This window comes from Oenanthe melanoleuca, chromosome 1A (genome assembly GCF_029582105.1).
Source record: "Oenanthe melanoleuca isolate GR-GAL-2019-014 chromosome 1A, OMel1.0, whole genome shotgun sequence".
NCBI classification, from domain to species: Eukaryota; Metazoa; Chordata; class Aves; order Passeriformes; family Muscicapidae; genus Oenanthe; species Oenanthe melanoleuca.
The window spans coordinates 57,177,131-57,193,595 of record NC_079334.1 but is presented as its reverse complement, the minus strand read 5'-3'; the positions used below and the strand labels follow the sequence as shown (position 1 = coordinate 57,193,595).

Genomic DNA, 16,465 nt, shown 5'->3' with positions numbered 1-16,465 from the left:
TAAGTAGTTACGGTGCTGCACCCCTTTCTTGCCTTAGTTTCTGCAGCCAGTGTTCGTGTTCCCTGGGTGGCATATTTCATTCTCTTTCCTGAAGCAGTAAGTATTGGTGGGTCAGACCGTATTGCAGACACAGGGGAAGAGAAACAAACGGTTCACTGTGTACTACTAAATAGGGTAGAGAAACATAATATAGCCTGATTATAAAGGTCCTGTATTCCCCCATACTCGGCTATTAGGGAACGTGCGGTGTCTGAAAGCCCTGAGGTCCCTGAAATGGTACATACTACGTGTCGTCAAAAGCAGAAGTTCAGTGCTGCATCTAGATTTAGGAATGTTTTAGCCTGTTTATTTACAGTATCTTGAATAATAACGAAGCATTTTTGCTACTCAGGGTTCAGATCAGAGAAAAGCAGGATATATCCATGGTAGTACTTGCAACGTATGATTAATTGATTATCATCACTATACTTTTAAAGTTACTTTTTAAAAAATGTGGAGCAAATTTATTAATTTCCCTCTTTTGTCCTTTAGAGATTCTAAAAATGGCGGCCTCAGGCTGATGTTGTGGTAATCTAATCAGCTCGGGTCCTCCACACCCCATGCAGTGCGTTTGTCTGCAGCATATTAGTGTCTTACTATGTTTAAATGAGAAGGCTGTTCCCTTCAAATAACGTACAAAACAGCTCTTGCCTTTACTGCGATTTAAAAATGCTGTGTTCCAGCTGATTAATTTTATTGGTTATGTGTGTGAAAGGCAAGTGAACGAGACCACTCTTGTCGGGGAGAAGGGGGGTGGAAAGAGGCAACAGACTCAAGCAGCTCCTTCGAGGGGTGTGTATATGGTACTGTAAGGTAATATGTATGTCAGTTTAGTAAATTGGAAAAGCTCCTGCGTTTGTGATCGATACTGTACAGCTGTCTGTCCTACTAACGACGTAAAATCAGTAATATTTATCAACGTGAGTAGTGGATTAGGATCACTAAGTCAGCCAGCTAGATTCTTTGTGGAAACACATTTATGAATGTCATGTTCATCTTCCAGGAAATACCTTCACTGGACGTTGATGTAGTAATTCCATGTATTCATAGTTTGAGAATACAAGATGAACTTAAGGGAATAATGCACCCGAGATTATAACCTGTTACTTAATGTAAAGACATGGAATTTCTTCTACTGCCATGTAATCTTGGCATTACATTTTTCTCTTCAGTTTTTTTTGTGTATTGCTGTGTAAGTTGTATATGTGATAATATATACACAAGTACTGAGGGAAGGTGCAGTTTGTAACCTCTAATTTTTTTCCTAAATGAAATATGAACCTTTTAGTATCACCACTATAAATATGTTTGAGTGGGGGGAAGGGAGGTCACAAGGATTCATTATGTGGTAGTCGGTGTAGTGTACTCTGATACATACTATAGAGGCTGCAAATTGTATGTTTTAAGCAACAATAACAAAAAATAAATTTTCACCTTTTTTAATGCCTGGCTTTAATCTCATCCTTTAAATTAATGAGATATGAATTCCTATTCCAGTATAGCTTTAGAACCTTCTCGATTTAAGCAATCAAAAGTGAGGTATTGAAGTGGCAAAGCTGTCTTCAATCTCTGACGAATTTTAATTTGAATACCATTTAGGAGCACTGATGTGGGATTTAAGGTATACCTGCAGTTGAACAGTAAGGTAGTTAGACTTTCAGGGTGTTGTTAATGCATGCCTTTAGTGTGTTTTGAGGGCAAAGGCTGAGTGATTTCGTTTATTCTCCAGTAATGCGTGCTCCCATCTTCAAATGCAATTTTTTTTTTTCCTAAACCACGTCTTATTCTCTTTATTTAAAAGTATATGAGAAAGACTTTAAAGACTATAAGGGCCTTTATGGAAACCTTTTTCTTTTTCCTGTTCTTGATGCTGTACAGTCTGCAGCTCTTCTTGGCCTCTGTCATGTTCTCAAGCAAGCATCTGATTCACAAATAGAGTAAAATAACTTCGTACACTTTGCAAAAAGTGTTTGGGGGAGGGTAATGAAATAACCCCAAAAAAACTCATATTCAATTTTTACAGCTTGTTTTATGCACTAAGAACTTCTTGGGAATTTAGAGATCTTCCATAGTTTTTCTGTATGAGTTTTAATGAGTCAGTTTGCCTTCGTGACTCAGTTTCTCCATCTGTAAAAACAGACCTGTGGTTTGTTTTAAGGAGATGAGACACAAATCTACCTTTATTTTAAAAATAAAAATTTCTACCATTATTTTTAAACTCTGTTGATGTTTTTATGTATGTAGTAATAAAGAATAAAATACCCGCACTCCCCCAAAACTAATACTAACTTCTTGAAAGAGGGAATGTTTGAAATCTAAATTCCTTCTTTTTTTAAGACACGTGTCTGTTCTACAAACATTGTTAAAAATGCAGTAGTATGGATTGAAGTTACGAAACCATTTATGTATCTTGAAGTTTTTCGTATCTAAAGGAAAAATTTGCTTGTCACTTAGCCTTTTGAGTGAGTGTTTTTGCCATCTGGGAAATTCCAGAGGGGAAATAATACTGACTCTTTAGACTAAATCTAGGGAAAGTTTCTCTTAGGACTAAATAACCTCTTCAGGTTACTTTGAGGTAGTGCAACTCCTGATTTCTCTTTGACAATTTCAGCATACACAACTATTAAAGTTCTGTTGGAAAGCAGCAGAAATACAGAAATCCGTGTCACACTGAAGGCTGAAGTGTTTCTCCAGTTCTGATTTTGTTTTGACTAAGGACAGTCTTAATTTTGCATGCACGCTAAAACTAATTTTAGTAAGGACTATTTGTGGGACTGAGTTAAAGAGTGGTGTATGTATGGAATTGTGGTATTGTTCTAACCAGATTAATGGACATGAAGGTTTAATGAAGATATTTTTGCTATTGTCACGTGACATTCTAACAAAATGTAATGGGAGGAGTTTAGATGGGAGAAGATATAAAATAGAACCCAATTCAGACTTCTGCCGAGATCCTAAAGAAGTGCATCTATGTTATTTGCCTCATGACTTCCATACAAATGAGCATTTGTGAATCTCTTAAAAGCAGATTTTGTTGGACAGTGTTTTTTCAACAGGTACACCGTTTAAGTATTTCCACTGTGCAAATAGCTCTGATTTATTGCTGGGTGACACTTAAGGTATCTCTGGGGGGAAAAAGTTTCCACAGATGTGCAGTGTGGATTAAGGAAAAAACTGTCAAATCCATGCTTCTAAATTCTGGATTATTTAAAATATTAATTTTAGTGGTCTTTTGAATGGTGGAAGATGGAAATTTTTATCTACTTCAGTGTTCACATTTTCTTAGTAACTGAGGAATTGTTCCCACAAAACATAATCTCGTTGAGGATCCAAAATTCTACTCATGACCTTCACATTATGGAAGAAACCTGCTGTAGTTTTGTTTGAAGAAAACCTTTTCTTAACCTTTAAGGCATAACAAATAAGTACTTAAACCTCTTCAAGGTTTCATATATTTGCTAGGAGATAGTAGTATTTTTATTTTCTCTTGCAAATCTTAATTTATTAATGAAACAAGATTTAAGCTGTGTTGGTTGTTAGAAAATTTTAATAAGGTTATCTGTATACCTTTGAAGATAATTTTATTGCAGAGTATATTTTTTTAACATGCCTGAACTAGGTGGTTTTGTGTCTTATTTTTCAAAATTAAAATATGAGTAAGAAATATGGTAAATCAGTGTCCATTCAAGTTAAGTGTTTCAAAAGTGCATGTGAAGAATATATTTTATATTCTAGTACATATATTATATTAGCACACAGATTGCATCCTGTGAAAGTAAAGTATGTTTGTTACTTTGGCGTATTGTATTACGAGTGTGCTGCCTCTTAATTCATGTGATAGTTCATACAGTGCTTACATGGAGATCCAGTGCTGTAAAACCTAAGTGAGACTTTGAAGGACCAGCAATTTTGCAAATCAGACGCTTGCCAAAGTAGTATTGTTCCTAGTTTTAGAGTGTAATATTTGCACTTGGTTAGTGTAGATACTAAGATTTCATATTCAGGCTCAGGTTAAGGAAAGTTTTTTTATTTTATTCTCATTTGTAGTTGCATTTTTTTGTATTTTATACCATCATAATCTAGGTAATCATTCACTTTCATATCTTCATCACGAAAGTAAATTGCCATCAAGTTCAAAGACAAGATGATAAGACTAAATTTTAATGACATTATAGTACTTTATATTGCAACTTAAGAAGAAAGCCATATAATCTGTTGTTGGCCCCCTTATCATATAATGGTGTGAGTAGGAAGGGACCTTCAAAACCACTTTGTTCCATCGCCTGTGCCATGGGCAGGAACACCTTCCACTAGACCAGGGTGCTCAAAGCCTCATCAAAGTCTGGCCTTGACCTTCCAGGAATGGGGCATGCACTGCTTCCCTGAGCAACCTGTTTCTAGTGCCTCAGCACCCCCACTGTAAATAATTTTTTCCTACCACCTAATCTAAATCTCTCATATTTTAGTTTTAAACTGTTCCCCCTTGTCCTGTTAGTATTAGTACTCACGTAAAAAGTCACTCTCCTTTTTTTTTTTTTTTTTTTTTTTTTTTAAATAAGCCCCCTCTAGGTACTGAAAAGCTTTATTGAGGCATTTTGGAGCCTTCTCTTCTCCAGGCTGAATAACTCCTGTTCTCTCAGCCTGTGTAGGAGAGTGCTTAGGCCTCTGGATTGTCTTTGTGACCTACTCTGGATCTGCTCCAAAAGGTCCATTTCTTCCTTGTGTTGCAGACCCCAGAGCTAGACAGAGATCTGCAGGTGGGATTTCTTGAGAGCGGAGTAGAGGGGCAGAATCACCTCCCTTGACCTGCTCCCACGCTGCTTTTGGTGCAGCCCATGGTTGGCTTTCTGAGCTGAGAGTGCACACTGCCAAGTTGTGTTGTGCTGCTCCTCCGCCAGCACTGCAAGCCTCTGTCCTCCTCAAGGCTCTTTCTCCACCCATTCTCAGCCCAGCCTGTACTTTTGTTTCCCTGACCCGGGTGCAGCACCTTGCATTTGGCTGTATTGAACTTCATGAGGTTCACACAGGCCCACCTCTCAAGCCTGTCAGAGCCCCTCTGGATGATATCCCTTCCCTCCTGCATGTTGGCCACCCCACAGAGCTTCATGTCATTGACAGACTTGGCTTAGAGTGTGTTTAATCCATGTCACCACCGAAGCTTTTAAACAGCTATGGTCCCAATAGCAGTTTGTGAGGAATGCCACTCCTCACTTGTCTCCACTTTGACATCGAACTTGACAGCTTGCAACTCTCATGAGTGCAGCCATGCAGCCAGTTCCTTATTCACCAAATGGTCCATCCATCACATTCATGTCTCTCTCCATTTTAGAGTTAAAGATGTGCTGAACAGTTACTTATCAGTCTCGGAAACTGATAAAACAAATGGCCTATATTTGCCACTCAGGAATTTAAAGTTCTATGTAAAATGGTAGTTTTGGGTCTTTTACCTTGAGGTGTTCTGAATATTTAAATTTGTTTGGTGTTCATTACTCTTTAACTCTTCTAAACTGGTAGAGCAGAAGATACTTTTTGAGTTGTTTATGCTCTTAGCCTTGCCTTGAGTAGACAGAGGGACCTAACTTCTAATTAGAATGGTTGTAATGGGACTGAGTTTCAAACTGTATCACAAGACAGATGATATGCAAGTCCACAAGACAGATGATATTCAAGTCTAGACGGTTAATCCTGTTTTAAATATTGATTTAAAGAAAGTTTTCCAATAAGGAGTGGTTTTAGTCAGTTCTGCTTAGACTGAAGACTTGGGAATTACAGCAACTTTATTTAGAACTTTTGAGGAAGGTACAGAGTGATTACATGTGTCCTTTGGTTTCCAACCTATCATTCTAGAACTGTGAAAGAAACATGAATACTTTATATATAATTCATAAACAATACAGTAGTTATTTTACTGGTGATAAGGGTAAGGTTCCTCCCTCAAACGCTTACCAAGTAATTCTGCTGGGTTTTTTTTCTCTTTGCTTTATATAGGAACATTTGATGTGAATTTTTAATATCTTACGATGGATTTTTATGAATGACTGTGTTGTGGGGATCTTTTAAATGTTTGTGCTCTTGTCTTAGTTTCCAGTAATATCTTTTGTGCAGAAAGACAAAAGCCAAACACTGCTTTTTGTTCCTTCTGTGTGGCAGTAGTAGTGAAAATTAAAGCTGTTTATTGAGCTTCCATTGCTGAGCGGAATTTCTTTGTGCTTATTTAAAGATCAGGTATTTTATATCTCTGGTACTACAGTTGAAAAACACACTGAAACCTCCATTGAAAACACAAAGCTATAGAGCTAAAATACATGGAATGAAAATTTCTTAACCCAGATAATACAGTTTTGCAAAATAATTGCAACTGAAAATAAATTAGGTTTTGTGTTCTTTGGAAGTAGGAAGGATCTTTTGATCTTACACTTCTGTATTTTTTATGTGTCCTTGAACATGAAATAATCCCTCCATCTGTTCCCTCATTTTTTCTTGCCAGTATCTTCCCCAAGTTTTTGTAAAGAACATTGAAATACTGCCAGATTGTTACCAAAAGATATAGTCCATGTTGAACTGTTGTTAAAATGACACAATGGAGTTGTTCTAACTGCTGGAAAGAATTTAAAGTTTGTGTTTGAAAGAATATGTCTTTTTGAGTTGCTTGTGTTTAGATTCCTAGGCATAAGTGTAGCAGTTAGGTGAATATCTACAAATTGCTTCCATGAGTAAAAGTAGAAGCGCTGTTGAGCTATTTAGGTAAATCAAATGCCACGGATAAAAAAGAGGAGCTAGTTTTTGAAATCTATATAAGTGAAAATATATGAAAGCAAAAACATGCTTAGCTGAAGTCAGACTTGAAATAAGCCAAAAGAAGTTACATTTTCTGTAGTAGGTAGCAAGTAATTACAGTAGACTCCCAAGTCTTACTAAGCAGCATAGAAAAAAATATTTTTTTTTATTTGGTATCGTGAAGCCCACAAAATATTAATAGTGATGAAGGCAATACGAATATCTGTTTTTAGCTACATATTTTGTTCACCCCAAAACCTGTACTTGTAGGGAGAAATATTGGTGACTGAAAAGTCATGAGGTATACTATTATATTTAATAAAAAATAAATAGACTTAGCCCATGCAGTTGTAGACGTTAATTTAGAGTATTCTTACAGAATGTGGACTGTATATACTTGTAGAAAGTCTATATGTTTTGAGATAATTGTCAAGAATAATAGTGTAAGGTAACAGATGAAATGTTTTGTTTGAGAGTAATTGCTAAGTCACATACAGGCAGTTTGTCTAAGTTTAATCAACAGCTTTTTATCATTTTGTGCTAGATGGAGAAATACTCATTTGCAGTAAAGTAGTTGATACAAAAAATGACATAAAACCAAGATATTTTTACTGGGAAACTACTTCATTAGCATTCTTGGCCTTTGAATTTTTCTTTTAAAGGCATTTTACATTTCTCAGTGGTAGACTATAACAGGCTAATGTTAGGTAGCTATGTACTTCTCCAAACAATAAGCAATATTGCTATGAAAAAATAATTTTACTCCTCTTCATGTGCTGTACTTGTTTTGTATTTTACAGTTTCTTGGCTCTCCAGCTCAAATAATTGATGGTTTTTGAATGGCTAGGCCTCTTTTTGGTGTAATTTATTTTCAGAAGTATAGCAAGTGTTTAGTAACTTACAGACATCAAGCAATTGGCAGTTAATTTTCAATCCTGGGTGTTGGGTTCTGCAAATAAAATATCTAAAATCTGTAAGCATGGTGTGCATTAGTATATCTCTGCTTACTGATTCTTTGATTCCTGTTCAGTCAACTAATTCTTATTCTTTCTGTAACTGCTTTTACCTTTATTTCCCTTCTACCACTCATTCTTTTTCTCTTCCTAGTCCCATATTTTGTCTAACTTCCACTGAGAGAGGAAAAGGAGTGAAGAGAGAGAAGAGGTAAGGGCAAGTCTTCATGTTTTAAGAGACTGGCGTAAATATTTGAGGAAGAGACTTTGCTTTCACTCACAGAATAAGCAAGAGCAGCACTGTTGGACCAGATAGTAAGGGAAAGTAGCTTATGTCTGGTGAAAAGCAGCTTTGGTGTATAGCAGAGGCTTGGCTAAATTGGCCAAGACCAGCTCTTGGTTTGAACTTAAAAGTGTGGCTTGCTTTGTGCAGCATCTGTGTAATTCACGTTGTGACCTGTGTACTGATGGAAACTCAAGCTTTTTATGCATAAATCTTGGATACTATGAAGGAGGCAGGGAATTTTATTTCTGTTTTAGATACTAAACTGACCAATTCATAAAGCTGGGCTGTCCTTCCAAACATGACTGTGGTCTTTGTTGAATGTAAAATCCTGCATTTGTCTTAGGATGTTCATAAGCTGAAACAGGCTGCTCAGAGAAGTTGTGGATGTCCCATTGCTGGAAGTGTGAAGCCCAGGTTGGATGGGGACCCTGAGCAGCTTGGTAGCAGAGGTGTCCCTGCCTATTGCAGGGATGTTAGAACTGGATGATCTTTTAGGTCCCTTCCAACCCAAGCCATTCTGTGATTCTGTGCTAGTAAATCATGCTTTTTTTGAACTATTTTAAAAGCAAAGTTGGAGGAGGAGTCTTACTTTGTAGTTGGTTGTAATAGCAGCATTTCTTAAATAAGTTGGTCTAATGATTATGTTGGTCTGTGTCAATACAACCAATAATGTAATAAACCAGAAATTTGTCGGGGCTAGGAACTAAGTAGCCTTGATCTCTCTGAAGCTTACTGAAAATCCAAAAGGAGATGGGGGAAACTGTGAGCAATGTCCTGTTAGAAACAGGGAGAGGAAGCATAATGATTTTAGCCATTGTCTGTCACGTGTGACTTCAGTCATAGCAGGTACTTTTTTGGATTTTTGTCTGACAGGGCACATGAGGAAGAAGTTAGATGGACATGAGTACTGACTTTGTGGGTGACCCTGAGCAGCATAGGAGATTTTTTAGGGGCTTGTGAGTGAGGCTAGAAGCAGTTAATACTGTGATGAGGAAGATACTGCTGAGAGGGATATAGAGAACATTAAATCAGTGGGAATGTTTGAGCACACAGTACAAATACCAGATTTCTTCTAGAACAAGTTGTTTCTACTATATGATTTGCAGGAGTTGGTCATTTATAGGTCTTAATTTGTATATTTGAGTGTGCCTACTATGTCTTATTTTTCCTGCTCCCCTTTGTTTTCTGTCTCAGTACAAATTAGAAGTAAACTGCTAACTTAACTGTTTGGTTACCATAGAAAGCAGCAAACAGCAAATTCGAATTTGGACTTGCAGTTGTTCCTAAGCCTGCCCAGTTCTTACTGCAACTGCAGTGGTAACACGTGGAAGTTGGATATCCATCCTCATCTCTTAGGAAAATCTGTATGGTTACAGAGCATGTTAGGGAAAACAGAGAAAACTTCCTTGTATGTAAGATTAGTCATTTATTCATATATTCTGCTTCTAGGTCTGATTAAAGGCGTGTTAATTCCTGAGAAACAGACAGCAATGAATAAATATTGATTACTTAATATATTTATTTATGGTATGTGTATATATGCTGCATATTTTTTCCATAATGGGCTTCCATATATATCCATATATGTGTATGCACAGTATAGTTCATTATTTGAAGGATATCTAGAATGTACCATTAAAATGCTGGTTTATCTTGCTTATTTTGAAAATAACCTAATTCTTGTTAGACTTAGAGTAGTAGTAGAAAGCAGCAATTCAGAAAAGCATGATTTTATTTAATGAAATCTTTAAATCTCTTTTTCCTTTCCCAATTAAAAATAAAGTTAAAAAAACCCAAACCCAACAAACAAACAGAACCCAACACATACACCTCCCAAACCAAAACCAACCAAACAAAAAAATTCCAAAGGCGGAAGAATCCTGTGGGTAGGAAAGGCAAGTAGAAAAGCTTAGTTTGTTGGCCTTGTGATAGTTCAGTACATTAATGTTCACTCTGTGTTTGTGGACTGTGACAAACTCTTGATAGTTGCATTTTTAGTTCTATTTCTCCTCTATAGATTGTGCTAGGGCATAGGTGCATCAACTTTCCTTAGGTCCAGTATTGTGGATTTCTTGCGGTCAAGGGTGGTTCCCATGACCATGGGTTAAAATTATTGGCTTGTAAATCTGAAGGAAAGTATGACAAGAATGGCTTTTGCTCGTGATTGCAAAATGTGTGTACACATATGATGTAATTGGAGGGAGGAGGAGAATGTTTAGATTGCATTCTCAATAAATGCAACTTGAGCATAGAAGATGCGTGATGAGGTAATAAACTACAATAAAACAGGATACTACCTTTTGCTCATCTGTTACCTGACATGACTTTGTATAAACGAGAAACAATAAGATATGCAGGAGTCAGCAGACATCTGAAAGCAGTAATACAATCCTGGAAATCTTTGCATCTTGCCTGAAAGACTTTATTAATGTGGGAAACAGTAATTAGTTTGTAGTGATCCTTTGTAACTTTGGAGCCAACCTGGACTCCCAGTAGCGTGAATTTTCCACTGGAAGCAAATGGAAGTTAAGGGTTTTGGTTTGGACTTAGTGTTTTAGAACACCACTTCTGCATTCAAATTGAAGTTACAACCAGGTTAGCATTGTGTGCTGATTAAACTGAAAGGTCTTGCTTTGCTCAAGACTGTCATGCAGATAGTTTGTGTTTTAACACTGAATTATTTTTTTATCTGTAAATCTTGTAACTATTCTACTCTTTATGTTCTTCCTTGGTCAATACTTGAGTGGAAAATTGTCTGTTCCAGCAATTCCATTTGTTGCTTCAAGTTGGTACCCTTAAGATTTGTACACATCTCATGAAAATGAGCCTTCATATATACTGTGTGTATTCTGATACTTAATATTCTCCAGGAAATGGTTATTAATTTCTTGCCTGAATCTAAAGGTGTGACAGAAGGGATTTACCAGTACTCGTAGTTAAGCAGAAGAGAGCCTCTTGTGTACTTGTGTTCAGGGGAAATAAGCTTTGGGTAAACATGAGGTGAACTTTCCATTGCCGGGTAAGTTGGGAAGCAGTGTAACTTTTCAGGTGGTCAGGGAGGACTGACAATGACTCTTGACCATTTCAGTTACTCAGTTTACTACGTATGTGAAAATTACTGCTTTCATCTTTGTATTCTGTAATGCGTATTTCAAGCTATATAATTTTGCTTTTAAGGAAAAATAGTTGTTGTATGTAGATAGAAGGTTTTGATTATTTTTTCTTCAACTCTAGTTATGTGGGTTTTGTTTATGGACCTTGTGAAAATACAGTGTAGACAGGAGTATAGAGATTTGTAGTATATATATATATTTGTAGTACAGTAATTTGGTTAGTATATAAATATTTCCGTAGTGACATTAGTTGAGGACTTCACTGTGAAGTTGTATGCATCAGTATAAAATCTAAGTAATTATCTTAAACCAGCTCTGTTGCATCTAATGAAATAGCCTAATTAGAATTAGATTTTTCTCCTTAAACCTCTGTGTTTAGGGAGATCCTGGTAATTCACTTTGCAGAGGCATTCTGTGATGAAATCTCCTAAATCTTGAAACCATCTAATAACTGTTTTTTTTATCTTGTAATTGTTGATGGGTGACAGCTGATAACTGCAGAAAAAAATACTGAAGAACTTCACATGTATATTGAAGTAATAAAAACAGGAACAAAAATATTTAGTGTTTTTGTAATGCCTAGTGATGTCAGAAACTTGAACTGATCTAACAATCCATGTACTTAAGTTAGTGTAGTCTTCTATGTATGCAGGAAAATTCTTATATTTGAGGTAGGATATAATCTAAATGTAAGCTTAATTCATTATTCCAGTTATGTCCCTTTATAAATCAGAAAACAAGTTGCTTTAAATTCTGTTCCTAACTTCTATAGTAAATGTATTTTTTTCTAACTTTTGTGTGCTTTTTGTGTTTGTCACATGACAGCAGAATCTGAAAATTGATTCGAGGAAGGGTGAAATGAGGAACAGTGACCCTATTTAAAAAGCTGTCAGAGATATGAAGAAGAGTAGCAAAAATAGCTTTCATTAATTATTGTTTGTCTTTGGTTTTTGTAGAATTAGATGTAAACATGGTTAAAAAACCCCCAACAAACAAAAACTCTTTGCCATATTGTAATAAATAATATTACTGTAAGTAATAATACTATCTTAATATATTAATGTCTCTGTAGGGTTTTTTTATCTTCAAGACAAATGAGTTATTACTGGTGTTGCCCCCATCTCTTGTCATTGATTTTTTTGTTGAAGTTTTGTATGTGTGCATTGAGATGGGAGCTTTAGAATTCTTAGACATACAGCATAGGATATAGCAGGTTTAAAATTATTGATGTAATTTCAGGAGATCATGCTCTTACCTTCTGCTCCTGAATCAGAAGGTATACTCTTTTGTGTACCAGTGTAAAAATTAAGTTCTTTCTTCTGATGTGTCACAAGTGATAGATCACACTACACAAGTGATCTTAGCAGGACATGACAGAAAGGAAACATAGTCTTTGTTAGACCACAGAATAATGTTGTGTTATTGGAATATCTTTGGCATATGTGTGAGTTATTTTCTGTTCTTTAAGCATAAATTATGTTTTCTGTACAAAGCCACAGAGATGAATATTTTGGAATGTATTACACTCTTTTACTTCTGTTGTTTGAGTACAGTTAATTTTTACTGAAAGGATCCTGGTGTCGTGAAGTGGATCAGGAGAAGTATGGTGGGGCTCCGTATATTTTAGTCTTGATGTGACTGTTGAGTCAAAAAGCTCCTGTTTTCTCTAGAGATGAGAAGAAGAAACCAGTATGAATGAATGGTGAAGTGTGATGGGTGTGAAGAGGTTGATCTTGCACAAAATAAATGTTTTAACCAGATTGAACAGAAATTTGTCTGGGTTTTTAGATGAACATTTTATTATTGGGGCAAAATAACAATAGATGAGCCATTTTGCCCAGTAAAGAGCTGATCAGTGAACTTTGGACTTAGCAGTTTTTATATAGTGGCTTTTAACTCTGCGACCATGAAATTAACTGGAGAAACCAGTGTGGTCTTCCTGTCTTTCAAAGTCATGTACTGCTTAAAGAAAGACTCTTAACCAGTAAGTTGTGAAAATGAATCTACGTATGAAAACAGTTTCTTAAAGGCCATGGATGACAGTTTGTCAGAGTTCTGAAAGAATAAATACTTGAAATAGATGGATACTTGCAGGAATTGGAAAGTACCAAATCATGACAGCAGATAGTATTTTATGACTCATCTAAAATACCAAGCTTCAAAGGATAAGCAATCTCTTCATAGATAAAATTCCCCAGTGGTTGTGTTATTTTCTTTCTGAACTTATAAAAATACTGGGAATGATAGTATGTCATGACAATACTTCTCTTTCTGGCATGGCAGAAAATAATTATTTTCCATCATTCCAAATCTGGCACCACTTCAGTGATCATAATTGGATGGCCTATATATATAAGGTCACAGTTTTGTTTAGTAAGTGGGTGTAAATTTATCCTAGATCTCCCCCCACTTCCATTACGGGCATTTGTTGAGGATGGCTACTCATAAATAATGAGCAATGTTTGAACTAACTTGGCTGTGTAGGTATTGCAAGCCAGTGACTGCCTTCATTCTTCCACATTTAACTATAGGCAGAGGAGATGATTTTGAGGGTTTTGTGTGTGTGATGAACAAGGTGGTAAAAACCAGTGAGTTAGTATTTCAATCGTGTTCTGCTTCCTTTTAGATAAAATATCTATTTAATGCTCTTCAGGCAAAAAAAAAGTTTCTGATTTGATTCAGTGTAGATCAGGCTATTAGAATTTTTGTTCTGACAGAGCTGTGTTTGAACAGCTTGCCATAGGGCAGGAAATTTGTTTTGGCTGTGTCCCACCCTCCCTCTGGATTTTGTTGTGGTGGTTTTTTAGCAAGAATGGTGATGTATTTGCTGTGTCAGACGTTGTTAATTGGGATGTGCATTAGCCATTGATTTTCAATCTATACATAGCTCTAAAAAGATATGGATAGCTCTTCTTTTTTCTGCTTTACATTAAAAAAAGCCCCAAATATCACGTGATTATCAGATTTGGTAAGCAAGTCTCTTCGTTCTGTGTTTACAGTGGAAGTCACTTGAATATATGATCATTGGGTAGGCTCAGTTGTTTTATGAAAGTTTGGAGATGTCACAGCCCATAAGACAGCTCTCTAAGCATGCTCTTCACCTCCATCAGTCTCCAAGGTGTTTTTGCCTGTGTTACTTTACAGCTAATGCTCTACCTGAAGCATTTAAAGAAAATGTTTTAAGAAAAACCACACCACCAACAAAATGAAGTTTAACTGCAAGAAGCATCTTTCTAAGTGAGGATCTTGATCCAGGCAGTGTTGTTCAGTATGTCTTTTAATACTACATTGAACCACTAAAGCTGTTTTTTAAGAATTACCTAATGACAGGGATAAAGTAAAAACTCCATTCTGCTAATGATTTGGTAGCATAGGTCACACTGCAGGAAGTAATGGAACAGCCATTAACCCTGATTTACCTGAATTTTAAAAATTCATGGTTTCTTTTCAGTTATTGGGTAAATTTTTCAGTTTTTCAGAAGATGAGGTGAGTTGATGTTTTCTCTGAGTTATAGGTGCAGTGGTTCAGGGTTCTGCCCTATGAGTAGAGTTAACTATACGGTGGAAATATATGTGCTCACTTGCACTGTTAGAGGGGCTTATGTTTTTTTCAAGCCTTTTACTGAAAATATTCTATACCTTTTTCTGATTTAACACGTTTTTCTTGCTACTTATTCTTGAAAATAGTATGTTTTTCTCTAATTTTTTTTGCATAGCTAGTGATATGGTTTGTTACTTGTGGTATTTAGTAAGACAATGCTCAGTGTTTAAATGAGGAAAGCAAAATATTCCAATGGTTACTTGGCCCAACAGCTTTGTAGTTCATTGTATTTGGTGTCTCAGTAATAGGACCAAAACACAGCTTTTGCTGTCTAGAAGAAGAATTAACTAACTGTAGGTTAGGTGGGGCTCGTGCTTTTTGTCAGCTTAGTGTTTGGCAAGGGTAACATGTTCAAATGAAGTTCAACCAGAAAAAATGCCAGATTCTGCACCTGGAATGGGGCAACCCTGGATGTGTGGACAGACTGGGGAATGAGAGGCTGGAAAGCAGTACCACAGCAAGGGACCTGGATGTCCTGGTCAATGGCAAGTTGAACGTGAGTCAGCAGTGCCGTGGCAGCCAGGAGGGCCACCCGTGTCCTGGGGACCAGCTGGGCAAGCGAGGGAGCAGCCTCACCCTGAGTACTGGGGGCAGTTTTGGGCACTACAATATAAAAAAAGGCAATAAAAAAATTAAACTATTAGAGAGTTCCAAAGAAGGGCAACAAAGATGATGAAGGACCTTGAGGAGAAGCCATATGAGGAGTGGCTGAGGCCACTTGGTCTGTTCAGCCTGGAGGAGACTGAGGAGAGACCTCACTGCAGTTACAGCTGCCTCATGGGGAGAACAGGAGAGGCAGGCACTGATCTCTTCTCTGTGGTGACAGTGACAGGACCTGAGGGCATGATCTGAAGTTGTGTCAGGGAAGGTTTAGGTTCAATATTAGGAAAAGGTTTTTCCCCCAGAACGTGGTTGGGCATTGAACAGGTTCCACAGGGCAGTGGTCAGAGCACCAGCCTGGCAGAGTTCTAGAAGCATTTTGAAAATGTTCTTGTGCAGATGGTGTGACTCTTGGGAATGGTGCTGTGCAGAGCTGGGAGTTGGTCTTGGTTCTGGTGGGTTCCTTCCAACTCAGTGCATTCTGTGATTCTGTGAATATATGCTGATCTCAAAATTCCTGTGCTCATGTAGACATCAGGTAAGATAGGGCATTTTGTGGTGTAAGAGAAGTGTCTTTATTAGGCACAGTGTGTGCTTCATTGCAAAGTGGTCTGTGGTCTTGCAACTTTGACGTTTTGGGAAGTTTGCAGTTGCTCATTATGTAAGTACTGAAGATGCTGGGCTGTATTACTTAAATTGCCTAGTCACATGTGTAAATCCTGGTCTGTATTAGTGTATAAAAGTGCATTAGTTTACTGATCTGTGAATAGCTGAGAGCTGTTTACATTTCTCCTGTACTTGGTTGGGTGTTCTGCCCTGTGCAGTAAGGGAAGTGGGGACTGGTAGTAACTGGCATAGAGGTCAGATCCTGTATTCACTCATGCAAGTCAAGCAGATTGTAGTTTGCTCTACAGTTAAAAACAACTACTGATTATTCTGTGTTACTCCTTTAAAAAAAAATCTCTCCCAAAAGAGGCACTGAATGGGCATAGTATCTTATAATGGTGATTTATTAAAATGGAAAATGTTTCCTATCATTATTGTGAATTAATTGAATGAGTTTGTTTTTTTAAAAAATACTAAATTGTTGTTAGGA

The 16,465-nt window shown here is 36.9% G+C and overlaps 1 protein-coding gene across 3 annotated transcripts in view; it reads left to right on the top strand.

The window, feature by feature from the left end:
- KMT2E (lysine methyltransferase 2E (inactive)) overlaps nt 1-16,465 on the top strand; it is a 56,265-nt gene that overhangs the window by 1,272 nt on the left and 38,528 nt on the right. The window contains exon 2 of one of the 3 annotated variants that reach the window (XM_056482551.1): nt 7,924-7,980. The exons of the other annotated variants lie outside the window; for them this stretch is intronic. The gene's annotated coding sequence lies outside the window, so the exon portion shown is untranslated. The remainder of the gene's footprint in view (nt 1-7,923; nt 7,981-16,465) is intronic. 3 annotated transcript variants of the gene reach the window in all.